This window comes from Chiloscyllium plagiosum, chromosome 8 (assembly GCF_004010195.1).
Source record: "Chiloscyllium plagiosum isolate BGI_BamShark_2017 chromosome 8, ASM401019v2, whole genome shotgun sequence".
Taxonomy (NCBI): Eukaryota; Metazoa; Chordata; class Chondrichthyes; order Orectolobiformes; family Hemiscylliidae; genus Chiloscyllium; species Chiloscyllium plagiosum.
The window spans coordinates 4,958,879-4,968,110 of record NC_057717.1 but is presented as its reverse complement, the minus strand read 5'-3'; positions in this window follow the sequence as shown (position 1 = coordinate 4,968,110).

Below are 9,232 nucleotides of genomic sequence, written 5' to 3'. Positions count from 1 at the left end.
CAGGACTGCAGGGCTTCGTTCAGATCTGCTGGTCATGTCTCGTAGCTTTAATGAGTTAGCATCAGGTTAATGTTCATGTGATTCTGACTCTGACATGTTCACCCGCACTCGTCACTGAGCCATAGATGGTGTTGATGGTAATGGCAGACTGAGGTGTCATCCTGGCAAAAAGTTACAGGTTGTGGTTGAATGGTGTTCTGCTTCTCCTGCTGCTGTGGTCTGCAGCACTACATGAATACGCAGTTTCGAGCTGCAATATCTGCAATGCAATTCTGCTGTCTGTTCCCCAATCCTCACTGAGACCCATTCACCCATCAGCCCTGCACTCAGTGACCTAACCTGGTTTCTGATGTGGAAATACTTCCATTTTCAAACTCTCATCCTGCTGAGGGTCTCTCTCCCCGGGTCTTGCTTCCAATCTGACACATTCCGCAGAAGCATTTAACTGATCTTAATTCAAATGGTTAATTCACCTAAATCTTTTTCCTTGAGTAATGCCATCTTCTGAGATTGAAGTGTTTCCATCTGTTTCTCGCCATGACCATGATTAAGAGTTCTGTAATTTCAGTGATGCCAGCCTTATGTAGTTTCAGAGTCAATGAATTCTCCAGATTCCCAATCATCTTCACCACATTGCATGTTTTCACTATTGGTTTGATGCCGTATCACTCATGGTTGCCTTGTCCTCCCATGAGTATATTTCATCTTCTTGGGTATGAATTTCTGGTATTATCTTCCGACTTATCCCCAGAAACTCCTCCCATTGCCGCTATATGGACTTTCCTGCTCGACTCCCCTTCCAATTAACCCTGGTCAGCTCCTCCCTTATGCCTTTGTAGTTACTTGCTCAATTATAATCACATTACATCGAGAAGAGAGCAATAGATATAAACCGATAGAAGGAGTTTCGAGAGATTGGACACACAGAATAATTGGTGGATTTCTTAACTAGATACAAAGGGAGAACAAGAGAAAGGATATAGATATGGAGATGTGGAAAATGAGCAAACTGCATTATCGAAAGTAGTAGATGTACTTCCATCAATGTTTTGGCAATTCCTGTGTGCTGTGGTCATTTGTACAGTTCACCTACAACAGAGCAATATGTTCAAATGCTGGGTCTGATGCCATAACTTTTCTCTCCAATAATACGACAGACACTAGCTTTGGAAAGAACCCAGCAAGCCAACATATTCAATTCCTGGTAGAAAGGAGATGAACTGAAATAAGTTGGGAAACAAGAAACAAGAATTTATAACACACATCCTGATAAGAATGAGAGACTAGAGTTGGGAATCCCAGAAAAGGGGGAACGTTGAGAGAAAGGGAAGGTATCACTTCAGATGAGGATCAAATAATGCTTTAATGCTTTAAAAATTTTATTCATCGTGTGCATCATTTTTCGTTAACTGTGTCTCCGTTGTTCATTCAGAATGTGTGTACACATATGAACAATGTTACTTATCTGAACACACACTGATTGAACAGTGTATATAAAATCATTGTTCCTCCATTTCAGACTGTCCTGTTGTCGTGATAGCAGGATATAGGAGCACCACCTGGCTACCAAAAGACATGACCCACTATCACTAGTTTCCACACATACAGAAAAAGAAGAACACCACGTTGACTGTGACAACACACACTTCCTAGGACAAAGCTACGCATGAAATTTCTTAGAAGCATGACATTCTAGCCAGAAGTACATCAATAAACACATCATTTTAGATCATATCTACCTTCCCTTGAACAAAAAACTGGAAATGACACCACGAAACTTAAGAAACCAAGACCTACAAATAGAAAGACGAGACATACCACCAGTGCGTCACCAAAGACTCTCACTAATGATATTACCTAGTCATGGTGACGAAACATCTGAAAAAAACCTTCAAGCTCAGCGAGTTAACATACATACTGACAAATTGTTATTTTTCTCTTAATACTGGAATTTGCGACTACTTTGTCATTCATGTTTTAACAGATTAATAGGTGGGGTGAGACTTTTTGGGTGTGTGGTTTTAATTAACAGGGGAGTTCCACATCGACATCATAACGGTTTGAGGGCTTGCCGTATTGGATTTAGACAGATTTGAACAGATTTGGGATGCAAAAGGTCCCAGCAGATTCCATCACTTGGCACTTAGTGACCGAGATCTTCAAATAAAATAGGTGACAAAATTCATTTAATTTTGTTTTCTTGTGGTTGGTTAAATTAAAAGAAATGGCTTTTAACATTACGAAAGAGGTTCTGAGGTTTGAAGGTGGTTCCCAAATTTGCCAAAAAAGTGTAGAAAGACAATGGAAGGGCATACTTTTAGAATTAACATGTAGATTAGAATTGGGTTTCACCAGAGACAAAAGGAAAGCTGTCATCATAATGGAGTTGGTCAAGCACTTTGGTGTATCCGAGAAGCAGGCTACTGCAGTCGAGTTCGAAAAAACTTAAATTGCAAATATGGCAACTGGAGTTAGAAGATAAAGAGAGAGACAGAAAGAGAGAGAAGATAGAGAAAGAGAAAGAGACGAAAAAGGAAGAGATGGAGAATTTGAAATTCTGATGTTTAGAATTAGATAAGAATGAAGCAGGATGAAGATGAAGGGAGAACGTAGGGATGTATACAACTATGCTAATACATTGGCATATTTCGGTGAGAAAAATGCCAAAACCTTTTTTTTATTTCATTTGCAAAATTGGCTCGGCAGATGGCATGTCCAGTGATCTTGTGGAGAATGCTGGTTCAGACTAAGCTGGTGGGTATAGCTTGAGAGGTATGTGCAGTGCTGTCACATGAGGGAGTAAGAGATTATGCAGATGTCAAACAGGCTATATTGAGTGCTTATGAATTGGTAGGAGAAGAATATAGACAGTGGTTCAGAAATATGGAGACGGAACCAGGTCAGACTTGTGTTGAGTTGGAAAGAATTAAACACAGTCATTTTGACAGATGGGTGCAATCCTTAAATATGGATAAGACCTGTGACGCTCGAAGGGAGATTATTCTGCCCGAGGAGTTTAAAGACTCACTTCCAGAGATGGTAAGAATTCATGTGAATGAATAGGAAGTTCAAGAAGTGAGAAGCGCGGCAGAACTGGCAGATAAATATGCATTGGCGCATGAGATGAAATTTCGCTTCTGGGAGGATTTTCATCCTGTGAGGGATAAAAATTGGGAGAAAGGGAGATCACACACGACAAAACATAAAACACACTGGCAATAGTTTACCACAGGTGAAAGAAAAGGCCCAAAGGGGTTGAAAGGAAGTGGAAGAACTCAGGTGTACTCACCATTAGGGAGTGGAACACATAAAATTACAGTGCCGTTGGTTTAAGAAGGGCAGTGGGAAAAGGCGTTTCCACTGCCGCAAGCTGGGACACACAATGCTAAGCATTGAAGGAAAACCTGGAGAACGTGGTAAAGAAGACCCCAAGTAGAGCTGAGGAGCTGCAGGAGAGTGCACAGCCTAGGCAGGGGCGGGGTATGGAGTTAGTGCCTGATCTCTTTAAAGAATTCGCCTCTGTAGATAAACCTTTCCAAGGAAAACTGGGGTGTGGGGGGAGGACAAGAACTTATAATTATGCAAGATACGGGATTTGTTCAGTATCTAATAGTTGAGAAGTGAGGAGCTGGAAAGGCACAACAAATCAGGCAGCATTCGAAGAGCAGGACAATCGACATATCAGGCATACACCCATCGTCAGGAATGTGGTGGAGGGACAAGGGGGCTGAAAGATAATTAGGAGTTGTGGTTCTGTTCGCCGAGCTGAACATTTGAGTTGCAGACGTTTCGTCCCCTGTCTAGGTGGCATCCTCAGTGCTTGGGAGCCTCCAGTGAAGTGCTTCTGTGATGTTTCCTCCGGTATTTATAATGGTTTGAATCTGCCGCTTCCGGTTGTCAGTTCCAGCTGTCCGCTGCAGTGGCCGGTATATTGGGTCCAAGTCGATGTGCTTATTGATTGAATCTGTGGATGAGTGCCATGCCTCTAGGAATTCCCTGGCTGTTCTGTTTGGCTTCTCCTATAATAGTAGTGTTGTCCCAGTCGAACTCATGTTGCTTGCCATCTGCGTGTGTGGCTACTAAGGATAGCTGGTCGTGTCGTTTCGTGGCTAGTTGGTGTTCATGGATGTGGATCGTTAGCTGTCTTCCTGTTTGTCCTATGCAGTGTTTTGTGCAGTTCTTTCATGTGATTTTGTACACTACATTGGTTTTGCTCATGCTGGGTATCGGGTCCTTCGTTCTGGTGAGTTGTTGTCTGAGAGTGGCTGTTGGTTTGTGTGCTGTTGTAAGACCTAGTGGTCGCAGTAGTTTGGCTGTCAGTCGGAAATGTTCTTGATGTATGGTAGTGTGGCTAGTCCTTTGGATAAACAGGAAGACAGCTCAAGATCCGCATCCATGAACACCAACGATTACAAGAAAATAGTGGTCGGAGATGTATTGATACAGAATGATGACGATGGAATTGAATGTCCAATTCGGTACTTGTCGAAAAATCACAATATCCACTAGAAAAAAAAGTACAAAATCTCCATTACTGCAAAGGAATAAGTAAGTTTCGCACTGGACCGACAATATTATAATGTTTATATGACAAAGGAATTGTCGGAGATGGTTGTGGACAACGACAAACCTCTCACATTTTTTGGAATATTTAAAGACCAGAATATGACAGTATTTCATTGGAGTCTTATCTTACCAATTTTAACCCTACGTGCTGTGGGTCCTAAAATGTGATAGCAGATGCGTATCACGGATTTAAAGGAAAAAGGTTAGATAAGATTTGACTTATGGCAGTGTTATGTATGCGTGCAGAATTAATATGTATGGTATAGCTGAGATTGATACTTTTGTATTTCATAATAATGGGATTAACAATTAGAGGAAAGGAAATGAAGCCATCTTTTCGTTCTGCTGGTTCATGTTTTTTTCTGAAGTGGGGAGGTGTTATGTTTCCAGAAGCATATCAGGCCACTTTAAGACAGAACGGGTTTTGCTGAATAGAAAGTACAGCCACAGATGCCAGCTGAAGGTCAGGCTGTTCCACATGTCACTATTATCTGGGAAATGGATACCTGAATTTTGGTTGCTGTTTTGACAACAATTCAAATACAACCAAAGAGTTTAAATAACGCTCAGGATACCAGAAGCCAACAGAATTTCAATATTATTGTTTGGACACCTGGAAGCAATCAAATTATGAGAATTATTGTACCATGGGCAGTATATAAACCCAGCATTTTGAAATTAGAAGGAGAGCCACTGACATCCAACAGCAGAGTAGCTGCTGCAGAGCAGGAGTGCTAACTGACCATTTCAAATACTCTCTATCAAAGATACACGTTCATGTCAAACCTCCCTTCAGTAAAAAAAAAACAAGACACAGGGAGATCAGCATCTGGAAGAGTGAACACAGCGGGGAAGATGGAGACTGCGTGGTCTTGAGATTGTAATGTTTAATGTATGGGTTGTTGGAACAGCATATTTCTACAGAGTTGGAGTCAGATATAAGTAGATAAGACAAAAGGGGCTTGGATTTGTGAATAGTTGTTGTTTAGTGTTCACTATTAAAGTTAAGAAAATAACTTGCTAATTTTTGTTTAAATAGTGGAATGTAGGAGATCTGTGCCACTCATATTTTAACAGATTATGAGGTGAGGCGAGCTTTGCTGGGGATTTGGTTTTAATTAACAGAAGGGTTTGAATCCACTTTGTAAATATCCATCCACGCTAACCCCAGTTCCATGCAGTTGGCCCATATCCTTCCAGTCCTTTCCGATACACATATTTATTCAATGCTTTTGAAATATTGTTAATGTATCCCCTTCAGCCACATCTTCTGGCAGCTCATCCACAAACAAGCCCTCAGTGCAAACACGTGGCCCCTCAGGTTCCCTTTTATTCTTTCCCCTTTTACCTAAAACTGATCTCCTCTCGCCCTCGATTTTCCAAACCTGAAAAAGACTGAGAGAATTCACCCTATCCATATCCCTCATGATCTTAAGGCTCCCCCCTCAGTCTCCTGCACGCTAAAGAAAAGCTCCCAGCTTGTCCTACCTCTCCCTTTCATTCAGACCATTAGGTCCTGGCAACGTCCTTGTAAATTTCTTCTGCGCTCTTTCTAATTTCATAACATCCTCCCTATAACAGGGTGAAAAAACTGAACACAATACTCCAAGTGCAGCCTTAATAAAGTCCTTTGTGACTGCAACACAACTCAATGTCCTGCCTGATGAAGGCCAATGTCCCAAATGTCTTTTTCACTGCCCTGTCTACTTGTGACTCCACTGTCAGAAAAGTATGCACCTGAACGGCAACGTCTCTCTGCCCACTACACCCCTTAAGACCCTCCCATGCACCATGGAACTCCACCTTGATTTGGGATTCCAAAACGCAAGAGTTCGCACTTCTATATTAAATTCCATTTCCCATTTCTCGGCCCACTTGCCCACCTGATTAAGGGCCTGCTGCAATTTCTGATAATCTTCCACTTATTTTCGCGTCATCTGCAAACTTACTAATCATGCCTTGTACATTCTCAACCAAATCATAGATAACAAGCAGCTATGGAGCCAGCCTCCAGTCTGACAAGCATCCCTCCACTAAACCCTTTCCTTCCTACCATCAATCCAACTGTGTATCCAATTGGTCAAATCCCCCAACATTCCACGGGATGGAACCTTCCAGAGCAGCCTGCCATGTGGAGCTTTATCAAAGGCCTTACTGAAATCCATGGCGACTACGTTTATAGCTCGGCCCTCATCAACCTTCTTGGTCACTTCACCAAAGGACGCTAAGAAATTTGGGAAGCATGATGTCCCACTCACAAGTCCATGCTGACGGCTCCGAATCAAACCCTGTGTAAGAAATGGATGCAGTCAATGGTAAGCTGTCCTTCATTGTAAGATGATTCGATTACATAAGTAAAGCCATCTTCCGGCTGTTGTCGAGGGTTGCTGAGAGACCATTCGGGGCACTCTGTATAGATTTGATCGCCTTTGTAAGGAATTATCTCCTTACCACAGACACAGGTGATGGTATCATGAGAATGAAGTGAAGAAGCTGAGTGTTTAATCTGAAGAGCTGTGAGAGGCGAAGTAATGGTGACACTGAAACACGAGGAGTGGCAACGATCACTTATTTTCAAAACAGACATTGACAGGGAGAGAAATTCCATACTTTAACCAGGATTGATTAGTTTGATTTATTGTCACATGAACCTCAGTAATGGGAAACACTTTATTTATGAGCAATGGAGGCAGATCATAGTAAGCATGGCCAGACAGATCATAGGTTGGAAATAAACTTGGACAGAGTAAGGCATACAGGATACACTGAACAGGACATGCACCAGACAAGATCAACATGAACAAGATCAGCATTATTTGAACTTACAGAGTCCATTCATCAGTCTAACGTGACTTTCCTAATAGTTTATATGCCTACATTAACTCTTCCCCACGTTATTGTGCAGTTGGCGTGTGAACCCGTACTGAACGTCAGGATGCTCATAATCCGCAACGGCAGCCACAATACCTTGCATCTGAAACAGGTAGCTATTCGTATCCACCTCCACCTCACATAGAGAACACCTGGCTGCCTTCTCGGAGATGAAAGATGCCTTCTTGAGACTTCACATAAGATATATGTTTTCTCTACTCACCACTAGAAAACCACGTTAAAGTCCCACGTGTGTATCATAAGCAATGGAGCCAAGAGGAACAACGTGGAGCAGTCTGTCTGTGCATCCAAAGCTCCACTTTCATCAGGAAGACATTCATCAGGAATCAGCATAGCTTACCTCATTCTGCCCCCTTGTAAGTGCATTGAGGTGGGAATGGCCTCCTCCTGTTCCTGAGTAAGTGACTGAAGGGACTGACTGGCTTCTTCCTCATCCGATTGGACAGGGCCAAGGGCCTGACTGGGTTACCTCTGGTTCCTGTTTGACAGTTCGATGTGCTGACAAATGTGACAATGTTGCAGCTTTAAGATGTTATTTTGTCCTGGTTTCATTTAAGAGAGAGTTTGAATGATTCTTAACGAACTGGCTAGTTAAGTCCCCTTGAGTAAACAGCGAGGGAGGCCTTGGATTTATTTTAATGCAGCCTGAATGGATGTGACCAACTCTCAGAGATTAAGATTTCTGGGTTTTGGTTTCTCAGTAACATCAGAAACTAATGGGGTCTCCACAGAGTTGGAAGCTTCAGGGAATGTCTCCTGGCTGCTACTCTCTATGAATTTTCTCTTGATGCTGTTTTCAATTCCTGGAAATGAGAAATATTTGTGACATTCTGTGTCTGAATATTCCTTTTTGCCAGGGGTTGTGTTTATGGGAGATTCCTATGTTGGAACAGTTCATTAGTAATAGTTCCTAGATCTATTATTCTGTTAACTTGTCCAATAGAATTACGTTATTCTAAATTCCTCTTTCTTTGGTTTTGTTTCATCTTTCGTTTTGAAATAAATTGTGTTTTGCTTCACACCGAGTAGTATGACCAGTCACATTGCATCTGGAACAGACACTTTACAATTCCTTTAAAATAAGACAACATTAGCGTCTTGGCTACTGCCTTCACATATTTTCTAGGGGCTCTGATGTGGTCCATCACACTAGACTCCTTCTCTTCCTGAGTAATAGGCTGGAGGCACTGAATGGCCTCTCCCTGTTCTTCTCCAATAGCGTCAATGGGCTGAATGACTTCCTCATACTCCTGTGAAACCAGCGTGAGGTGCTGAATGAACTCTTGTTTTACTGTGGCTTTGTGCAGTGTCAGGCAGTGCTGTTACATGAATGTTACTGACACTTTAACAGCATAAGTCTCAATGGAGTCTGGGTCTTGCTGCATATGGACACAGACTAGTTCAGGAGCTGAGGGGAGACAAAAGTTTCTAAATATTGTGGAATCTTCAGTGACCATTCCCACTTCTGATCTTATGGTGGAGAGGGTGGGTCGGGGAGACATTGATGTAGCAACTGAAGATGTTTGTGAAGAGGAAGATAGCCTGAGGAACTCCCACAGAGTTGACCCAGGACTGAGATGATGAACATCTTCCTTTGTGCCATGTTTGATTCCAAACACTGGAGAGTTTACTCTGATTCCCATTTAGTCCAGTTTTGTTAAGCTCCTTGATGTCAACAGAAGTCAACCACTGCTTTGACATCAGGGCCAGTCATTTTTACCTGAACCCTTGTTTAACCTCTTTTGTTCAGATCAATAAGCCATGATACAGGAGC